Source organism: Oncorhynchus nerka, linkage group LG17 (genome assembly GCF_034236695.1).
Source record: "Oncorhynchus nerka isolate Pitt River linkage group LG17, Oner_Uvic_2.0, whole genome shotgun sequence".
Classification (NCBI taxonomy): Eukaryota; Metazoa; Chordata; class Actinopteri; order Salmoniformes; family Salmonidae; genus Oncorhynchus; species Oncorhynchus nerka.
The window spans coordinates 46,626,198-46,647,565 of record NC_088412.1 but is presented as its reverse complement, the minus strand read 5'-3'; the positions used below and the strand labels follow the sequence as shown (position 1 = coordinate 46,647,565).

Below are 21,368 nucleotides of genomic sequence, written 5' to 3'. Positions count from 1 at the left end.
CTGCCCCTTTCTCTGTGATTGACATTCTAATGGAATCCAGAAAGAACAAAACCCTGCCCCTTTCTCTGTGATTGACATTCTAATGGAATCCAGAAAGAACAAAACCCTGCCCCTTTCTCTGTGATTGACATTCTAATGGAATCCAGAAAGAACTAAACCCTGCCCCTTTCTCTGTGATTGACATTCTAATGGAATCCAGAAAGAACAAAACCCTGTCCTCAAACATTCACATCAAATCACATGGAAAACAACCACTTGATGTGCAGTATTAATTTAGCATCCTTACAAACCGCTTCATGTACATTTACCTTACTATATTGTAGGCTGCTCGTCTGGGTTTGTACCAAGGTCCCATGTAAGCTCAGTCGGTAGAGCATGGTGCTTATAACGGCAGGGTTGTGGGTTTGATTCCCAAGGGGGACAAGTGAGAAAATGTGTGCCCTCACTACTGTAAGTCACTCTCCATAAGAGAGTCTACTGAAAATGAATGGATAGACTGTTTCACTTTCATTTCAACAAACTGGAAAACATATCAAGCAAGTGTTTTTATATTCCACAAGTATTATCAGATGAACTGTTTTGTACGGATAATTATCCGTTACAAATGCTGGTAAACACACAAAACCTTTTAGTTTGCATTCTTTCACAAAAGTAGTTCACTGGGCTTTCACTAGTACTGTATCAGTAGACCGATACAGATGTCTCCAGCGCAGGCAAAAAAAAAAAAAATTCTGTATCCCTCTCTCCCACCTCTGAAAAAAAGATTGCAGCCCCCCCGACCCCAAAACTACTAATGACTATCGCTAATGTACACAGGGAAACAACCCTACATATCAGATCTACCCTTAGTGAGCTTCTTATACACCTTACACCTTAGGTTTCACACACCCAATCATTGTGAAATGTCTCATGTCATATGGCTGTGTATGTATACCTGGAGCTTTAGCTGATGCTGTGACTTTAGTGTTTCAGTTTGCACCAGGCAGCGTATTTGTCCTAATCAAAGCTGCTGAGTGTGATTGAATGTGAAGCTCCGAGGAGGGCCACATGTCCTCACGCTAAAGCTGTCTGACTTTTACATTTCAGTATGATGCAAGCAGCCCATCTGCATGTTAATATGAGGAGAATACGCCGTCAAACAGGGAGAGAAAGACAGGGAGAGAAAAACAGGGAGAGAGAGAGCGAGAGGGAGGGGAGGGGGAGAGAAAAAGGGAGGGAGGGAGGTAGGGAGAAAGAAGAGAGGGAGAGAGAGAGACCCTTCCTTCCATAGGATTACCATGTCAGGCAGGATGGACCACTGCTTAGATTGATTAGAAACTAATCCAACTGGATAAGCCTCTGTGATTATAAATGCGTGGCCGACTATCACCGACACTATCCCCGTCGCTCTTTCTCGCTCTTTCGATTTCTCCATCGTTCTCGCTCTCATTCTTCCTCAACAGACTGCAGGACCTTGAAGGGAGGTGACACGTGAGTGGTGGTAACCTCTGACGCACACATTGGATCCTTTTGGAGGGGACAAACTGTCCATTTCTCCATACAGCGCTTGGGTTGCGATTCATGGGAATCTCTTATTCCTCTGTGGTCCAGTGCTCTCTGTAGTCCCAGGACTGTTAGCATGGAAGCAGAGGTTTGTGTGGTCGCTGTGTGTTTGGCTGGGGGGTTGGGAACAGATCTGGGAAAAGAATAGACAGGGTGAAACAGAGGATTAGTGGTATTCTTAACCCAACATGTATGGCCTATGGCCTATAGAGGGGGGAGAGAAAGGGGGGGGGGGAGAAAGGGGACAGAGAGAATGAGAAGGATAGAGAGGAGTTCAAAAAGAAGGTTTCCTCTGTTTTCTACCAGGCATGCTGTGAGAGAATTATCCAAAGTGATTGGAGAATAAAAAATAAAAAATGTAAAAATGTCCAAACTGGTATAGTGCCCTGAATCTCTCTCTCTCTTCCACAGAACATCCTCTTCAGGCAACTGTACTGTAGGACCAACTGCTCTTTCAATGTTTACCTTCGGCGAGTTCTTCCAGTGTCCTAAACTACTCTCACGCTTTACCCCAATGAGAAATAGAACACCGTTTTTGTGAGTGTGTGTGTGTGTGTGTGTGTGTGTGTGTGTGTGTGTGTGTGTGTGTGTGTGTGTGTGTGTGTGTGTGTGTGTGTGTGTGTGTGTGTGTGTGTGTGTGTGTGTGTGTGTGTGTGTGTGTGTGTGTGTGTGTGTGTGAGAACACGGTCCCGGGCCGATCTACTGTTTCTATGGGAATGCAGCAGCAGCTTGAGTCTGTCAAGGTTTTCAGATATTATTTGTGGCGGCGGTGAGGAATTCTAGGAGAGTGTTTTTAATGTTAATAAAACAGATGGGTTGGAGAGAACAGGGCCAAATTTGTACTTAACCAAGCAGCGTTGATAAGAGATGTACAGGAAATTGATTTGTGTGTGTGTGTGTGTGTGTGTGTGTGTGTGTGTGTGTGTGTGTGTGCGCGCGTGCGTGTGTGTGTGTGTGTGTGCGTGCGTGTCTTTAAAGAAGCCTAGGCAGCATCCAGCCCTTTGAAGAGCAAGGGGGAGCCAGTGGGGCCTAAGTGGGGTGAACTACTCCCTCCCAGACTCACTAGCTTCCTGTTGGACGTCCTCTCGCTGAACCCCCTCCGTGACCATGAACACACAGAGAATCCTTCAACATCTAGCACACACTACCTTTCCTCCCCTCCCTAAATACCCAAACCATGTCATGAAGTGCAGAGGAAAAATGGTTTGGCCTCTTTGTTTAAGCCCTCTCTTTTGGCTTCAGTCGAGTGAAACTCACCCTAAATTGATCCCCTTCAAGCCAAAGCATGTTCTCCCTCCATTTCTCTTCTTCACTGTGACTTTGTTTGTTGTTGTTGCTGCTGTGTTGACAGTTGAATTCCACTATCCTTTCATATTTATGTATTTCTAATTGACAGACCAAGGGTCCAGGAGAGAGAGAAAGAGAGAGAGAGACAGAGACAGAGAGAGACAGAGAGAGAGAGACAGAGACAGAGAGAGAAAGAGAGAGAGAGACAGAGACAGAGAGAGAAAGAGAGAGAGAGACAGAGACAGAGAGAGACAGAGAGAGAGAGACAGAGACAGAGAGAGACAGAGAGAGAGAGAGACAGAGACTCCAAGAGAGAGTGAGAGAGACAGAAAGGGAGACAGAGAGAACCAATTCAAAGAGTAAAGGAGAGGTCTGGGGAGGAACAGAGGAGTGAAAGGACATCGGGTAATTTGCCTCTACGGCAGGAACAGAATTACAGCACTCAGCAGCTTCAGCACAACCTTTGTGTTCGGACGTAATGAGTGGCCTCTGAAGCCACAGGGCGCCTCCTAAAATACACCAATTACAGTGGAGCAACCCTCGGGAGGTCCCGCTGAACTTCTAATGCTTTCTGTGTCATGGTTAAATGTGTGTGTGGTGGGTGGGTGGGGATTTTGTTCTATGTGTATTTCTGTGTGTGTTTGTGTGCAATCAGTTGATGTGTATGAGAATATGAGTGAGTGAATATAAGTGTGCATATGTTGTGTATGTCTTTGAGTGTGTGCTTATAGCTGTGTACTGTATGTGCCCCCCCACTTCTCTATATGCCTGTGGTTTTTCAGTGTGTGCGTGTGTGTGTGTGTTTCCCAGTGTGTCTGCCTGTTTCTCAGTGTGTTTTGTGTGTAACGTAAGCAGCTCAGAGGAGACCCATCTGTGGAGGGGGAGAGGCTGTCTGGTCATGTGACCACCCTGCAGTAGATAATTAACAGACACCCTCACCAGAGGACCCGGTGTCTAACCACACACTCCCCAGGGACTGACTGTGCTGTGTGTGTGTGTGTGTGTGTGTGTGTGTGTGTGTGTGTGTGTGTGTGTGTGTGTGTGTGTGTGTGTGTGTGTGTGTGTGTGTGTGTGCGTGTGTATGCGTGTGTGTGTGAACCCTTGGGTTGTGTGTAATTTCTTCCAGGAGAGGAGAAAAGAGTGAGGTGGAGGAGAAGAGAGAGAGATATCTCTCCCCTGCACTGGGAATACTCTTAATTTGCCTCAGTATCTGCCTTTCTTCCCCTTGCAGAATCAGAGAGAGAGATAATGTGAACTGTCCTTGGGAATAATGGCATTACACTTCCATCTGTCAATCCATACTGCACCATTTACATTTTTCACAGTTTATCACTTAAACTGTATAGTCAATCAGAATCACAATAAAGGCATAATGTTTGAACATTTGCCCCCATCCTCCCACACTACCATCATTCTAACAGAAAAACAACCACACTCTTGTAGTGTTAGCAGTGGCGATTTTAGCATGTCAATCTAAAACTCAACCATTCCTTTTTATGCATGCCAGCGAAGCCACAACACAACGCTAAACAATACATCAAATGTACTATAACGGTGCCTACAACAAACTGTTATGGCCCACTTAAAGCTGTTCCAACAGCGTTGCTTTCCTTTCAGCACCACGGAGTGAATCCTTACCACCGCTACACCTGGCTATCAGCAGAGCCTTGTCTGGCAGCCAAACAGTTACTTTCTGCCTCATTTACAAACCATAGCTGATATGGGCTTAAATAAACGTGTTTGTTTTTTTACAGACTCCTTGTGGATTTCTGTAACTCGATAAGCACCGCATTGTCGTTCAATAACAATGAATGCTGACATGATGAGTGTTGACTTTTGAACCATACACAAACATTATTACATTTTATGTTCAGTAAATTCATAATATTTGTTCTTATGCCATTAAGCATGCAGCTCTAAGTATAAACAAGTGCAAACAAAAGAGCTGTGACGAGGTAGGCTTGTTCGTTCAGCACTTTTGAAATGGACAGCGGCGGAAATTCAGATAGATGTTAGTTCAGATACATTCAGCAAGATGTTGAGGCCTTAACTGTACTCTTCTTTAAGTCACCACAGAGACAGAGAGAGAGAGAGAGAGAGAGAGAGAGAGACAGAGACAGAGACAGAGACAGAGAGACAGAGACAGAGACAGAGAGACGGACTCAGCACTCAGCCTAACATTAGAAGTATTTTCATTATGCGGTCTAAAAAAGGAAGGGAAATACAATCACACAGATTCACTTTTATAGACAACATATCGACGCACAAAAGGCTTTTTTTTTAGCGCAAACAAAAACATCTCTTGCGATATGAACTGAAATGACTATTACTGAACTTTTTGTTGAACAAAAATATTTGAATGGGAAGAGACTGTCACCGACAAACGTGGTTACAGACCCAACAACATCATATAGTATCCCCTCTTCGTGGAGAAAAGCACAAAGGCTAACTATAAAAACACAGAGTAAGAAAAACAGTGACACGAATCATTCTAACATTGCCTGAAATGATAAATAAGATACTAATGAGATAGACCTGTATGAGAAATATAATACCGGAGATGTAACCTACAAACTATGGCATGAGGGAACGAAGAGAGGATAAGAGGCAAGCTGTAATTTCCATGAAGACATGAGCGAGCTGAGACGGACGTCTAGCTAAGCCACCATGTTTGATAATCCGAGTTAACAGCACAATTCCCATGTTTTGAGACCCTTACAGACAGATGTTTTCAAATCCTTCGACCCAGATTTGGACCACACACCCTCTCCACCAAATAGCAGGCAGGCGAAGCTAATAGGGATTGCTTGGCGACACTCACGGTCAGCCATTGATTTCTTCCGAACCACTCATTGTTGAATTTGCGATTTCTGACTTGTGTAAATGTTTATGATGTTTATGATGACTGCTAATCTAGCTTGCTAGCTAAGAATTTGAAAATATGATGTTGACATGATGAGCCCAATCAAAGTTACGGGAGATATAAGGTGATTTTAAGTCATTTTTATCTGTGGCCAATGACCATTGAGCCTTCTTGGATTGGCTGTATAAATCGATGGCATGCCTAGCTCTCTCGTAGATTCTGCGGTGAAGTAGTGTCCCCATGAGTGACAGAACAGAGTCAGTCATGGCGCAACCAGAGAAGATGAACAATGCCTTTGCTCTGTGCTTTCACTGGCTGCCCCTCCACCACAGAAAGCACTGAGCTAAAACACCGAAACAGCTGCATTTCAGAGCCGCCACTCAAAGAAATAGAACAATTTTGTACGCTGCTTTATTAATTCAAGGAATCGTTTATTTTTTACATTGTTTGCTAAACTGATATGTGACAGGAATTAATGCCAGAATTACATGCAAAATAGGCCTTATTTAATTTCCCTAAATGACGGGTCGCCACTGTGTTCGAGTATGTTGTTGAGTGTGTGTGTGTGCGTTTGTGCAGCATGCCTGCGAGTGACACGTGCGTGTGAGTACTTACATCTAAAGTAGCAGCCACTACAGTCGTAGAGTATCTCTCTACATAGTGCAGATAAAGCAGCATGCAAATTGTTGCCAGAAACACTTCCCTGTTATAATGAGTCCAGGGCCAGTCTAAACTCTCCCCAGCTGTACAAATTGTATCTGTCTCTGTGTTGAGAGGAACCGTAGAGGCTGTGTAGTGGTGTTGGGTAGTGGCACTCAATGCTGGGAAAGAGGAGCCACGATAAAACACAAGGCAGAGCAAACAGTAGGGAGAGAGTGACAGACAGACGGACGGACGGACGGACGGACGGACGGACGGACGGACGGACGGACGGACAGACAGACAGACAGACAGACAGACAGACAGACAGACAGACAGACAGACAGACAGACAGACAGACAGACAGACAACCAAAAGTACTGTCCCTTTGCCAGGGAAAGAGAGGGGAGGTTGCCAGAAAGACAGTATGCTAGCAGTGGGTCAGAGGGAATGTATGTGACTGTGAGAGAGAACAGAAGGGAAGGGTGACAGAGTACTCTGCAGGTGACAGTGCCAGACCTCATCACTCATGTATTCCCTGAGCAGCTTCACATCATGTAACATACAGTTGCAAGAAAAAGTATGTGAACCCTTTGGAAATGCCATGCATAAATGTGATCTGAATTTCATCTAGGTCACAACAATAGACAAACACAGTCTGCTTAAACTACTAACACACAAACAAGTCATGTCTTTAATGAACACACCGTGTATACATTCACAGTGCAGGGTGGGAAAAGTATATGAACCCTTGGATTTAATAACTGTTTGACCCTCCTTTGGCAGCAATAACCTCAACCAAACATTTTCTGTAGTTGTGGATCAGACCTGCACAACGGTCATGAGGAATTTTGGACCATTCCTCTTTACAAAATTGCTTCAGTTCAGCTATATTCTTGGGATGTCTGGTGTGAACTGCTCTCTTGAGGTCATGCCACAGCATCTCAATCGGGTTGAGGTCAGGACTCCACCATACTTTACAGTTGTAATGAAGTTTTGATGTTGGTGTGCTGTGCTGTGCCTTGTTTTCTCCACACATAGTTTGTGTGTTCCTTCCAAACAACTCAACTGTAGTTTCATCTGTCCACAGAATATAGCCCTGTAGATCATCGAGGTGCACTTTTGCAAATTTCAGACGTGCAGCAATATTTTTTGGGGACAGCAGTGGATTATTCCGCGGTGTCCTCCCATGAACACCATTCTTGTTTAGTGTTTTACGTATCGTGGACTCGTCAACAGAGATGTTGGCATGTTCCAGAGATTTCTGTAAGTCTTTAGCTGACACTAGGATTTTTCTTAACTTCGTTCAGCATTCTGCGCTGTGCTCTTGCAGTCATCTTTGCAGGACGGCCACTCCTCGGGAGAGTAGCAACAGTGCTGAACTTTCTCCATCTACAGACAATTTGTCTTGCTGTGAACTGATGAACATCATGCCTTTTAGAGATACTTTTGTAACCCTTTCCGGCTTTATGCAAGTCAACCATTCTTAATCGTAGCTCTTCTGAGATCTCTTTTGTTCAAGGCATAGTTCACATCAGGCAATGCTTCTTGTGAATAGCAAACTCACATTTTGTGAGTGTTTTTTATAGGGCAAGGCATCTCTAACCAACATCTCCAATCTCGTCTCATTGACTGGACTCCAGGTTAGCTGACTCCTGACTCCAAATAGCTTTTGGAGAAGTCATTAGCCTAGTGGTTCACACGTATAGACTCCCATGATACAGAAATTACATGACCTACTGGAGACCTACCGCAGATGTACTGTATGTGTTTGCCTAATGGTTTAGACTGAGACGTTGTTACAAATTGGCGGAGACCAGCGGCAGCACTAACAAAATGAAATGGTTCCGTAATGGTGACAGTAGTCCTACATGTTGCTATGTTGAAGTCTTCTTCTAACACTGTGCTTAACCAGAGAAAAATGGCTTCTCCGTGAGGCAGATGCAATCAAACTGATGACCCCGTGTCTACATTGTATTCACAGAGACAGAGATTTAAAATTTAAAAAAAGAGAGACTTGAGTTGTGTTCATTAAAAACATTTACAACTTTTAAAATCGTTTCATGGCTTGACATCCCTATCAATCACTTTGTAAACGTGGGAATTTGATGTCCCCTTCCTGGAAAGGGTCGTTAATACATTGAGCAATTCATGCTAAAACTAAACATTGTTTGGGTAATGTCATAAAGCAGCCGTTCATTTGTCAGGCCGGCTGGCACTTGCAGATGAATGTGTCGTATTTATACATCGGCCTTCGCCTCAGCCAATCAGGAGTTCATTCCATCAGTACCTCATTGCACCATTTACCAAAAAGACACCCCAGTGATATTACTATGTGAGGGATTACTCCCACCAGCAAAAGAGTTGACAATCTATTTTCCTCAGAGAAACCGTTCATTTTTTTCTTCCTTCCTACATTAACATATTCCACTTCAGCAGCAATGTGATGCAATAAAGACCAAAGCGGTTGTTAGTTTCAGATCAGTTTGGCTGAGGGCGAGTCAGAAAGGTCTGATCATTTTAAAAAAGGAAGCAAAGAAAGAGGAGAAAGAACTTCAAAGCCATAGCAGAGATAATGGTTCTCAGTGGGAAAGACTGTTGCCAAACATAGTCTACTCATTAATGAGGAAGAGGGTGCGGGAAGAGAGGAGAGGGGAGGAAGAGGTTGTAAGGGTGAGTGGAAATGTGTTATAAGTCATTAGTGTAATATTTTATAGCCAAAATAATATCATGCTGGTATACTAGACTCAGTGGCGGTGCTAGGAGGTTTTCTCTGGAGGAGCTGAAGGGGGTAGCTTGGTCGACGGATAGGGGGTGCTGACAATTTATGGCGTTCATGCAAGCGTGTGTGCGCTCAAGCGAGCTGCATACCTTTCCTACAACAAATGTTCGGCCATCAGTGCCATGAGTGTTGCAACTTCATTGGGATAAACCCGAAGGTACACAAATGCCATCACAAAGTGTGTCCCCAAGGACGCATAGACATATCAGTACCATGGACAAGTAATGTGTGTCCCCAAGGACGCATAGACATATCAACACCATGGACAGGTAATGTGTGTCCCCAAGGACGCATAGACATATCAGCACCATGCACAGGTAATGTGGCTTGGCAGCTGTTAGAGCCCGTGAAAGTCTGTTGACACATAAAACAGGATCAAGGGGCAATTTATGACTTGTGTCGTGAGCGACTTTGACATGAATCTGAAGACTGTTATTTATTGAATCAACTAACTATGTGTCCCAATTAAATGAATCATGCAACACTTAACTCTAGGATCTGGGGAACCACGAGAGCGGTTCTTGAAAGAGTTACCATCTTAAACTCTAAAAGGTATTTACCTATCACATCTATAAACAGTCAAACTTATTAATCATAACCTCGTATCATATCGTCATTCTGAACAGTCGTAACCTCCTGCTTCTGCAAAAACCTGAGCCTTACTTATGATTCAGTACTACACAAATAGGTTTAATTGTTTATTTACTAGCTAATTAAATGGGAACACAGGATCAACACACACACTCTGCACCGGTTATTGACAGGAGATGTGATACGCTGAAAGCATGTCCCTAGAGGAATGACAACAACATGGATGCTTGTTAAAGAATAGATGGAGAGGGAGCGATAGGAACAGGGACACAACATTGCCACTTTCAGAAATTACTCTCACCTACAATAACCATATACTTTGCACACAAACCTCCGCCCGTTTGAGCAAGAAATCATGAATGGATTTACGTGAAATGCCTGGGTTCGCTGGGGATCTCTCGGTGAAGGGGCAGCCTTGGAAAGGGGGTTGGGCCTTTTCGCGACACACGTGTAAGGCTCTGATTTTCCGAAATGGTTCCAACAATTTTTCTACTGTTGTCCTTCTTCGCCATTGTCTCGTATCAGGTAACTTAGTCCTGAACAGAACTACATAGTTTATTTTTCTTCCATTCGCTCTTGAAGATGCTTCTTTGAAGATAGGCTAGCCAGTCGTATTGATGGTTCCCCAGTGGGGTGATAAGAATAGCAAAATATGATGCTTTGAGCAGAGCAACAGGATGGTCCTACTTAAATTCGCTTTCAAAGCCACCTTACTTAAGACAGCTAATTTGCCGTACCAGTGATCGACCGGGAGGTGATTTTATCGTCTCCACCTTGGATTGAGATTCAAAGTTCAAACCACCTTAAACATGTAACTGCCACTTCACACTTTTTCTGGTTCCATGTGTTAAATCGTAACCCATAATTTATACCTTTTACTCAAAAGGGGTGGTTCCGGATGGCTGGCACGCTCCCTGACCTCACTTTGGGGCGGTGATTACTCACTGTGCAAAGTTATGGAAAACAATTATCTCTTATAGCTTCTCAAATCGCATCCCTTCCTTAAGGAAATACTGTAACATGGAAAGTACACACACTAACATAGCTAAGGTTTTCATACTATGAGTTAAGCAATATGTAATATGAAAAATTATGAAAGTGTTTCTGTTAATACATTTTTAATGACATCACAAAATAACAAACAAAATGACATTAGTGTTCTACAGATTGCCTCTGACCATTACCCACGTTCTACGTTCGAAATATTGTTCCAGTATTCGCTTTTGAAAGTGTTAGAGTTTCAGCGGGAAGAAGCACATTCCTTTGATGAATTTTGAGAGCACAGGTCTGGATCTTCTACCTTCAGGTGAATGGGGGCCCGATTGAAGTTATTCATTGCACACGTGATCTGACCTATTTGGATTCTCGTGGTCAGTCATGACACATGTTTTGGTGGCTGTATTGGAGGTGGAGTGGTTTCTCCTCTCCTAGGCAATCAGCAATTAGTACAGGGAGGTGTGCTCTTCACCTCTGAGAGGCAAATAGCAATTCGTGTTAGTACTTCAGTCTTCCCTGGTTTCTCAGTGGCAGCTGTAAGTGGCTGTCGTGTTAGTGGTGATCACCTCAGCAAAACTAATACTGTCACCGGAGCAAAGACCGTTCTGTCGAGTTATTTGTGGAAGGAAAGCGAGAAAGGCTCCACACCGCTCTCTCACTTTACGATCTTACCTAGTTATTTTTGGATCTCAATGTGTAGCTTTGGCAACTATGTGTGTTTTCTATACATGTTCGCTCCCCTGTAGGCTTTACAGATGCTCTCCACCCCTTGGCTGCAAACCTTCTAATTTACTGTACCCTGCGCTCACAAGTTAACAAACAAAAAGCGAGTCGCAGCAGTGTACAAGAGCGGTGGGGTATGTCAATATAAATTGTCCGGGTGGTGATTTTTATGAATTGTTCAGCAGTCTAATGGCTTGGGAGTAGAAGCTGTTGAGGAGCCTTTTGGTCCTAGACTTGGTGCTCCGGTACCGCTTGCCATGCAGTAGCAGAGAAAACAGTCTATAACTTGGGGTCCTGGAGTCTCTGACAATTTTATGGGCTTTCCGCCTATTAAATAGGTCCTGGATGGCAGGAAGCTTGGCCCCAGTGATGTACTGGGACGTTCGCACTACCCTCTGTAGTGCCTTACGGTCAGATGCTGAGCAGTTGCCATACCAGGCGGTGATGCAACCCGATCAGGATCCTCTCGATGGTGCAGCTGTAGAACCTTTTGAGGATCTGCGGGCCCATGCCAAATCTTTTCAGTCTCTTGAGGGGGAAAAGGTTTTGTCATGCCCTCGTCACGACTGTCTTGGTATGTTTGGACCATGATAGTTTGTTGGTGATTTGGACACCAAGGAACTTGAAACTCTCGACTCGCTCCACTACAGTCCCATCGATGTTAATGGGGGCCAGCCTTTTCCTGTAGTCCACGATCAGATCCTTTGTCTTTCTCACATTGAGGGAGATGATGTTGTCCTTGCACCACACTGCCAGTTCTCTGAACTCCTCCCTATAGGCCATCTCATTGTTGTCGGTGATCAGGCCTACCACTGTGATGATGGTGTTGGAGTCGTGTTTGGCCACACAGTCATGGGTGAACAGGCAATACAGGAGGGGACTAAGCACACACCCCTGAGGGGCCCCGGTGTTAAGGATTAGCGTGGCAGATGTGTTGTTGCCTACTCTTACCACCTGGGGGTGATCCGTCAGGAAGTCCAGGATCCGGTTGCAGAGGGAGGTGTTTAGTCCCAGAGTCATTAGCTTAGTGATGAGCTTTGTGGGCGCTATGGTGTTGAACACTGCTGATCATCCTTGAGATGTTTCTTCATCTTGATTGGAGTCCACCTGTGCTAAATTCAATTGAATGGACATGATTTGGTAAGGCACACACCTGTTTATATAAGGTCCCACAGTTGATAGTGCATGTAAGAGCAACAAAAAAAAGCCATGAAGTAAAAGGAATTGTCTGTAGAGCTCAGAGACAGGATTATGTTGAGGAAAGATCTGGGGAAGGGGACCAAAACAACTCTGCAGCATTGAAGGTCCCCAAGAACACAGTGGCCTCCATCATTCTTAAATGTAAGAAGTTTGGAACCACCAAGACTCTTCCTAGAGCTGTCCACCTGGACAACCTGAGCAATCGGGGGAGAAGGGCCTTGGTCAGGGAGGTTTTATTAACATTTTGAGAACACAAATTATAGGTTATTTGAAGGTAATTTAAAAAAGTACAGAGAATGCTTCAATAAGGCTTTTAAAAACACCACTAGCTAAGTTTGGGTTAACTGTTGTGAACTCCAAGCACAGGACACATGGAATTTCATTTGCTTAGGCATTAATCATGCAAATCCATAAACGTTTTTATTACGACACGGTGTCAGTGAGATTCAAACCTATGGTCTTCTGTTCTCTATGCTGCACCACCAGGATGGAGATACCATGGTTTTTAACACATAAAAGCTGTTCATTTAAGACTTTTCAAACAGATCCCATTTCAAAGGAAACAAGCATTAAGACCAGGTGTGGCCAATTAGTGACATTAGCAAACACAACCTGAACACACTTAACAAGATAGAGGATAGAGAGAGTTTGTTGATGCTGAGAACAGAATGCAAATGTTTTTAAATGCAAATGTTTTTTAGGTGTTTATGGAAAGTTTTCTTAATGTTCTCTGAACAATTTGAGAACATGACTTTAAATAAAACCATGAGGAAACCTGTAGAAAAGTATTGAAATTCCTACAGAAGAATTTGTTTCTTAATGTTCTCTGAACTATTTGAGAACATTCCCAATGCCAAACCAGTTGGAGAACATTCCTAGTTTATCACCAAAATTTAAATGAAATGTAACCATGTTTGAACTTTTAGGAAACGTTCTGTTAAAATCATAAAATACAAAGAAAATAATGTTGTACTAAGAATGTTCCAAAGCCAACCTACTGGGCACAGACTTCAAATCAACGCAATTCAATTGAAATTACATGGAAACAATGTGATTCAACCAGTTTGTGCCCAGTGGAAAGCAACTATCCTGCACCATTCCCAGAAAGCTGTGATAAGGTTGCATGCAAAATAACCATAGGACAACCACGCTCTAAGAAACATATGGTTCTCAGAACGTAGCTGACTAACTGACGGACCATCATCTCTAGGGGAGTCACCCCACTCCTAGTGAATGTGATTATGACTGACTCATACAAGCCCATAGGGGATGGTCCAACTTCTCTCCTCCCTCTATTTCTCTTATTATTCTACCCCCTTTTCCTCTTCTGTTTTCTCCCCTCCTCTTTTTGATTCTTTGCTCCTTTCCTCTCTCCTCTATTGTGCTCTTTTCCTTTCCTTAGATTGAGTCTTCTCCCCCCCCCCTCCCCCCCACTCCTCCTTTCCTCTTTGTGTCGAGGGGCATGTTCAGCCTCCCACTTCTCTCTGTGTGACCCTGTGGAATACATCACACATAAACAACCGTGGTGGGCAACTTTATCTTCCCAGCTCGCCCCGGCCCCATTCTTCACGTCTATCCAATATCCTGTGATGCGCTTGGTGTTTCGCTGTGCTTAGCACGCTCTCTAAGCCCGTTGAGGGAGTGGATCAGGGGCCTGACTACAAATCGACGTAGGATGAGAGGCACGGAGAGGCAGGAGTAGTGGCTGGTGAGGTAGGGTAGAAAGGCAGGAGTGGCTAGAGGGGGTAGGAGAGTCGGGCGCTGGGGAATATGTCATTCAGACGTACAGTAGAGTGACTGTCTGCAGACCAGACCTTGTCCACATGACAGCCTCAGGCCTTGAGAAACAGTCAGGGATACTCTCCTCTACAAACCAGAGGTGAAGGGAGGGCCAAGAGAGGCAATCAGACAAACTCTATAGGAGTAACGGATCATAGGTTACATTCTTCTAGTTTAGAAGGCGCTGGATTTGAACCAAAGTAAACTACCCAAACGTTCCCAAGACGAACCGTTTATTTACTTACAAAGCTATTTTCATTGTTATCAGCAATTAGGCAAATCCCCCGAGTCTTTCTCAATGTGGTAGAGTTTAAAAGCGGTGCTTTTCATCTGTTGGTGTGCATGACAAAGATGTATGTCCTGGTGGTTGTTGTTTTTTTGGTGAAAAAAACCTTACGCAAACACAGCTCGGACTCCCTTTGGGCAGATAAAGGCAGCTCTTGTTGTTCTGTAAGCACGTCTTATAATCTACAACAGAAGAGACTCTGCTGCAGTAAGGCAGTGAGATCTGGCCTGTAAAACCATATGGCCCTGAGACACAACACTAATCCTACCACGACAGATACAGATTTCTGTTTAAAAAAAATGGCCCGTTTGTTGAGCTCATTATTTGCTGAGGCAAGGTTAACTGCTTTCGTCAGGGGCGTGAACCTACTGTAGCATGATGCCCCTTCAGGAACGTGAACAGTACCCCTCAGGTTACACAGTCATCTTGATATGATAATGAGCTGAGCTACATTCTACATGCCACAGGCCCTCTACCCAGGCTTTACTGCCCTCCTCCAGTGATCTGTGTGTCTGCTGGCCATGACTCTGACTTCTGGCTTTTGCGATTAGCGACAGCAGTGGCTGTTTAGTCTCCCGCCTAGACAGAGTGAAGGAAACCGAGGGGGAGAGGGTGGGGAGACAGAGAGAGAGAGAGAGCGAGAGATCCAGAGAGAGAATAATATAATATATGTCATTTCAGCAGACACTTTTATCCAAAGTGACTTAGTCATGTGTTCATACATTTGACATATGGCTGGGCCTGGGAATCGAACCCACTATCCTGGCGTTGCAAGAGCCAAAGCTATGATCCCCAGACAGACAGACCGAGAGAGAGAGAGAGAGACACATGGATGGGCAGACTAAAGCAGAGATCCACAATCACCCAGCAACAACCCACGCTGTCTAAATCAATGGCATCATGGCTTTCTGGAGCACTTTGTCATCACTGACACTGACACTGCTGAAGACTGGTAGGATGGGAGAAGGGCTGTGGAGGAAACAGGATGAAAGAGCGAGTGAGTGTGAGAAACAGACAGAGGACAGATGGAGGAAGGGAGGGTGTGAATAGATCCAGGCCTACATTCTGTTTATAAGAAAGGCATTGAGAGAGAACTAAATGTGGGAAAATCGACAGAAAAAGTGAATGACAACAAGGACGTGTGCATAAGAGAAAAGGGGATTGAAAAGAACAGAGAAAAAATCCTTCCCGCTCTCTCTGTTTCCTGTCATAACTGTTTTGTTCCATTTTAACTAGAGGGCTTCCCTGCTTCCCTTCCTGCCTGCACAGTATGTTGAAGACAGACACAGGAGGAGAGAGAGAACAGATTGAATTCCTTAGGATGAAAATTATTATTATTGTCCCGGAGTCTCGGGAGAAACACGGACTGAACAAAAACACTGGAGGGGGTAGACAGACAGAAGTACTGGAGGGGGTAGACAGACAGAAGTACTGGAGGGGGTAGATAGACAGTAGTACTGGAGGGTAGACAGACAGAAGTACTGGAGGGTAGATAGACAGAAGTACTGGAGGGGTAGATAGACAGGAGGGGTACTGACTGGAGGGGTAGATAGACAACAGACAGTACTGGAGGGGTAGACAGACAGTACTAGAGGGGGTAGACAGACAGTACTGGAGGGTAGATAGACAGACAGTAGTACTGGAGGGGTAGACAGACAGTACTGGAGGGGGTAGACAGACAGACAGTACTAGAGGGGGTAGACAGACAGTACTGGAGGGGGTAGACAGACAAGATAACCATTTGGCAGGACAACAGAAGGCTAGTTTGTGTTTGTGTCATGTTCTACTGGAGGGGGTAGATAGACAACAGACAGTACTGGAGGAGTAGACAGACAGTACTAGAGGGGGTAGACAGACAGTACTGAAGGGGGTAGATAGACAGACAGTAGTACTGGAGGGTAGACAGACAGTACTGGAGGGTAGACAGACAGACAGTACTAGAGGGAGTAGACAGACAGTGCTGGAGGGTAGACAGACAACAGTAGTATTCGAGGGGGTAGACAGTCAACAGTAGTCCTGGAGGGGTAGACAGACAGTACTGGAGGGGTAGACAGACAACAGTAGTATTAGAGGGGGGTAGATAGACAGTACTGGAGGGTAGACAGACAACAGTAGTACTGGAGGGGGTAGATAGACAGTACTGGAGGGTAGACAGACAACAGTAGTACTGGAGGGGTAGATAGACAACAGTAGTACTGGAGGGTAGATAGACAGTACTGGAGGGTAGACAGACAACAGTAGTACTGGAGGGGTAGACAGACAACAGTAGTACTGGAGGGGTAGATAGACAGTACTGGAGGGGGTAGACAGACAACAGTAGTACTGGAGGGGGTAGATAGACAGTACTAGAGGGGGTAGATAGACACCAGTAGTATTAGAGGGGAAGACAGACAACAGTAGTCCTGGAGGGGTAGACAGACAACAGTAGTATTAGAGGGGGTAGACAGACAACAGTAGTCCTGGAGGGGGTAGACAGACAGTACTGGAGGGGTAGACAGACAACAGTAGTATTAGAGGGGTAGACAGACAACAGTAGTCCTGGAGGGTAGACAGACAGTACTGGAGGGGGTAGACAGACAACAGTAGTATTAGAGGGGGTAGACAGACAACAGAAGTACTGGAGGGGGTAGATAGACAGTACTGGTGGGGGTAGACAGACAGAAGTACTGGAGGGGTAGATAGACAGTACTGGTGGGGGTAGACAGACAGAAGTACTGGAGGGGGTAGACAGACAGAAGTACTGGAGGGGTAGATAGACAGTAGTACTGGAGGGGTAGACAGACAGAAGTACTGGAGGGTAGACAGACAGAAGTACTGGAGGGGTATATAGACAGTACTGGTGGGGGTAGACAGACAGAAGTACTGGAGGGTAGACAGACAGAAGTACTGGACGGGGTAGATAGACAGTAGTACTGGAGGGGGTAGACAGACAGAAGTACTGGAGGGGTAGACAGACAGAAGTACTGGAGGGTAGATAGACAGTAGTACTGGTGGGGGTAGATAGACAGTAGTACTGGAGGGGTAGACAGACAGTAGTACTGGAGGGTAGATAGACAGTAGTACTGGAGGGGTAGACAGACAGTAGTACTGGGGGGGTAGACAGACAGTAGTACTGGAGGGAGTAGATAGACATTAGTACTGGAGGGTAGACAGACAGTACTGGTGGGGGTAGACATACACTAGTACTGGAGGGGGTAGACAGACAGTAGTACTGGAGTGGGTAGTTAGACAACAGTAGTAATAGAGGGGGTAGACAGACAACAGTAGTACTAGAGGGGTAGACAGACAGTACTGGAGTGGGTAGACAGACAACAGTAGTATTAGAGGGGGTAGACAGACAACAGTAGTCCTGGAGGGGTAGACAGACAGTACTGGAGGGGTAGACAGACAACAGTAGTATTAGAGGGGGTAGATAGACAGTAGTCCTGGAGGGGGTAGACAGACAACAGTAGTACTGGAGGGGTAGATAGACAGTACTGGAGGGGTAGACAGACAACAGTAGTACTGGAGGGGTAGATAGACAACAGTAGTACTGGAGGGGTAGATAGACAGTACTGGAGGGTAGACAGACAACAGTAGTACTGGAGGGTAGACAGACAACAGTAGTACTGGAGGGGTAGATAGACAGTACTGGAGGGGGTAGACAGACAACAGTAGTACTGGAGGGGTAGACAGACAGTACTGGAGGGTAGACAGACACCAGTAGTACTGGAAGGGTAGACAGACAACAGTAGTCCTGGAGGGGTAGACAGACAGTACTGGAGGGGTAGACAGACACCAGTAATATTAGAAGGGGTAGACAGACAACAGTAGTCCTGGAGGGGTAGACAGACAGTACTGGAGGGTAGACAGACAACAGTAGTATTAGAGGGGGTAGACAGACAACAGTAGTCCTGGAGGGGTAGACAGACAGTACTGGAGGGTAGACAGACAACAGTAGTATTAGAGGGGGTAGACAGACAACAGAAGTACTGGAGGGGGTAGACAGACAGTATTGGAGGGGGTAGACATACAGTACTGGAGGGGGTAGATAGACAGACAGTAGTACTGGAGGGGTAGACAGACAGTACTGGAGGGGGTAGATAGACAACAGACAGTACTGGAGGGGGTAGACAGACAGTACTAGAGGGGATAGACAGACAGTACTGGAGGGGGTAGATAGACAGACAGTAGTACTGGAGGGGTAGACAGACAGTACTGGAGGGGGTAGACAGACAGACAGTACTAGAGGGGGTAGACAGACAGTACTGGAGGGGGTAGACAGACAAGATAACCATTTGGCAGGACAACAGAAGGCTAGTTTGTGTTTGTGTCATGTTCTAATGCCTGTCAGTCATGGGTCAACAAGGGTATCTCTTTCTCTCTCTCTCTCTTTCCCCATCTCCCCCCTCTCCCTTTCTCTCTCTCTCTTTAGTTCAGTGTTTCCATTAGCCTGTGTGTCTCAGGAGCAGTGCGACTCAAAGGCGTCCGTTACAACGTAAACAGCCCTTTCCCTCCGCTGGTCTTATCAGCTCCTCACACTCTGCTCTTCCTCAGGATGTCTGTCCACGCAGGGCCCGACTCGGCCCAATCACAGTCCCACCCACCACTCTGCTCCTTCCTACCTCACTATAGCCACCGGTGCTTTCATTTCAGTCCTCTTTATACACACTCAAGCACGTACGCTCACACACACACACACACACACACACACACACACACACACACACACACACACACACACACACACGTGAGCACACACACACACACAGTTTGCCGTCCCACGACATGTACTAACAGTACCTCAGCAGTTAATATAAATATTGTTGCTTTTCTTTTGTTCTGGCCATTTTCAATCATACTCTACCAGTCTTTGAAGTCTCCTCTGTCTAAATGGCGCCCTGACTCTTCACTCGGTCCGCCCAGAACAATGCAGCAATATGTTGTACGTGGACGTATAACTGAGATGATGTTGTGTCAGGTGACGCTGTTACTCTAGTTCCTATAGTTACCTGAAGCCTGTATATGCACTGCAAAAAGCACATTATTTATCTTATTTCAACATATTTGACCTTAATCGTCATATTAAGGTTAAATATCTAGAACAATATATTGAAATAAGATAAATGACTTGTATTAAGCCTCTTTTTAGGTTAAAATATGCCAAATTAACCGCCAATGGTGTTCGATAATTTTGCTTGGCAAAGAAAAAAACACATTTTAAGTGAATTAACACTAAATGTAAGGTACTTAGGTTTGTTTAGATTTCACTTTTTGTGGACCTACTGATAGTCGGTGTAGCGAGTACCACTAGAGCCTGTTATTACTTCACTGTGGAGACCCAGGAGTATCTGCCATCAATATCGTGTGTGTGTGTGTGTGCGTGCGTGCGTGTGTGTGCGTGTGTGTGTGCGTGCGTGCGTGCGTGTGTGCGTGCGTGCGTGTGTGCGCGCGTGTGTGTGTGTGTGTGCGTGCGTGCGTGTGCGTGCATTTACTACACGTGTATCTGATAGGAACGGGGTAAAGAAAAGAACATGAGAATGGAAAAAGAGACAACAAGCATTCCATCCGCACGAGCTGAAACTGATGAAAAGAATCATGCACTGGGTTGCCTATATATGGCGATGAGATGTTTTTCAGCTCACCGGGGTGAATGGTTTACAATACGTTGGGCATGTTGGACCAGTGAAGCACACACACGTGAGTGTTAGACTAAGTGCAGTGGAGACGTCGATCTCAAATACTTGGAGTGTGTGCTTTAGCCTGCCTGGAGTGCCAGGTGGGTGAGTTTGCATTGTTGGGCCATTTGTTATTGGTTCAGGCAAACCCAATAAAGCTAAAAGTATTTGACATGGTTTTCTAGTATCTGAACGCAGGTCTAGTGCAGTGTGCATTGGGCTTCTGCTGCTGAGCTGTGGTGAACTGTACGATGTGTGTGAGGCTGTGAGTCTGCCAGTTAAAACCTTTTTTAGATACGTGGCAGCATCACGTGTTATTTCGTAATTTTTATAATGCTGTTTTCCTTAAGTGCTTATTGTCATATGTAGGTTGTTTTTTTTTCATACACAATGACTCCAATGTTTTCTTGGATTTCAATGTATTTTTCTAAGGCTTCTGTGCACACTGTGGGCTACACAGAGTAGGGTTTAAGGTTGCGGTATTGTAGGCTACATACCGCACAGCATGGGGTTTAGGTACAGTCAGTAAGGAACGCGTATCTATAGAGTCCATACAGTCCTTGTACATGTACATACAGTCTGTAGATCATGAACACTCTGTTTTTGCCAGTCTAAAGATAGTCTAAAGATAGCATAACCCTATACTGTGTCCATACACGGCTACAATATATACTACATATGTGCATGTTTTGAAAGCAGACGTGATGTCTTACTGCATTACATGCATCAGCAGATACGGGCACAACGTTCACATCTCTGTACAGACGACCATCTCACAGCGTAGACTCCCAGCGCGCCTTTATGGTTCTGCCTGCTGCATCTATGTCTGTGTGACCCATTTTCGGGAACAATCCACTGATAAATTGCAACCCCATGTTCTCCCCCAAAGGAAACGGGCCCTCTGTGTGTGTGCACGTGCGTGTGTGTGTGTGTGCGTACAGTAGAAGTAGCTCTCACAGTCTCAAGTCAGAATGAGACGTTCATCCATGCTTCTCAAGCGTCAAATTTCAAGGTGTTTAAGGT

General features: G+C 45.1%; 1 protein-coding gene and 1 long non-coding RNA gene across 2 annotated transcripts in view; one reads left to right on the top strand and one right to left on the bottom strand.

Annotated features, from left to right (window-relative positions):
• LOC115145330 (KN motif and ankyrin repeat domain-containing protein 4-like) overlaps positions 1–21,368 on the top strand; it is a 101,425-nt gene that overhangs the window by 32,735 nt on the left and 47,322 nt on the right. The window lies entirely within an intron of this gene.
• LOC115145331 (uncharacterized) lies at positions 533–3,112 on the bottom strand. The gene is made up of 2 exons (XR_003865943.2): positions 2,800–3,112; positions 533–1,675 (listed from the first exon to the last, which is right to left on the bottom strand). It is a non-coding gene; the product is annotated as an uncharacterized LOC115145331 (long non-coding RNA).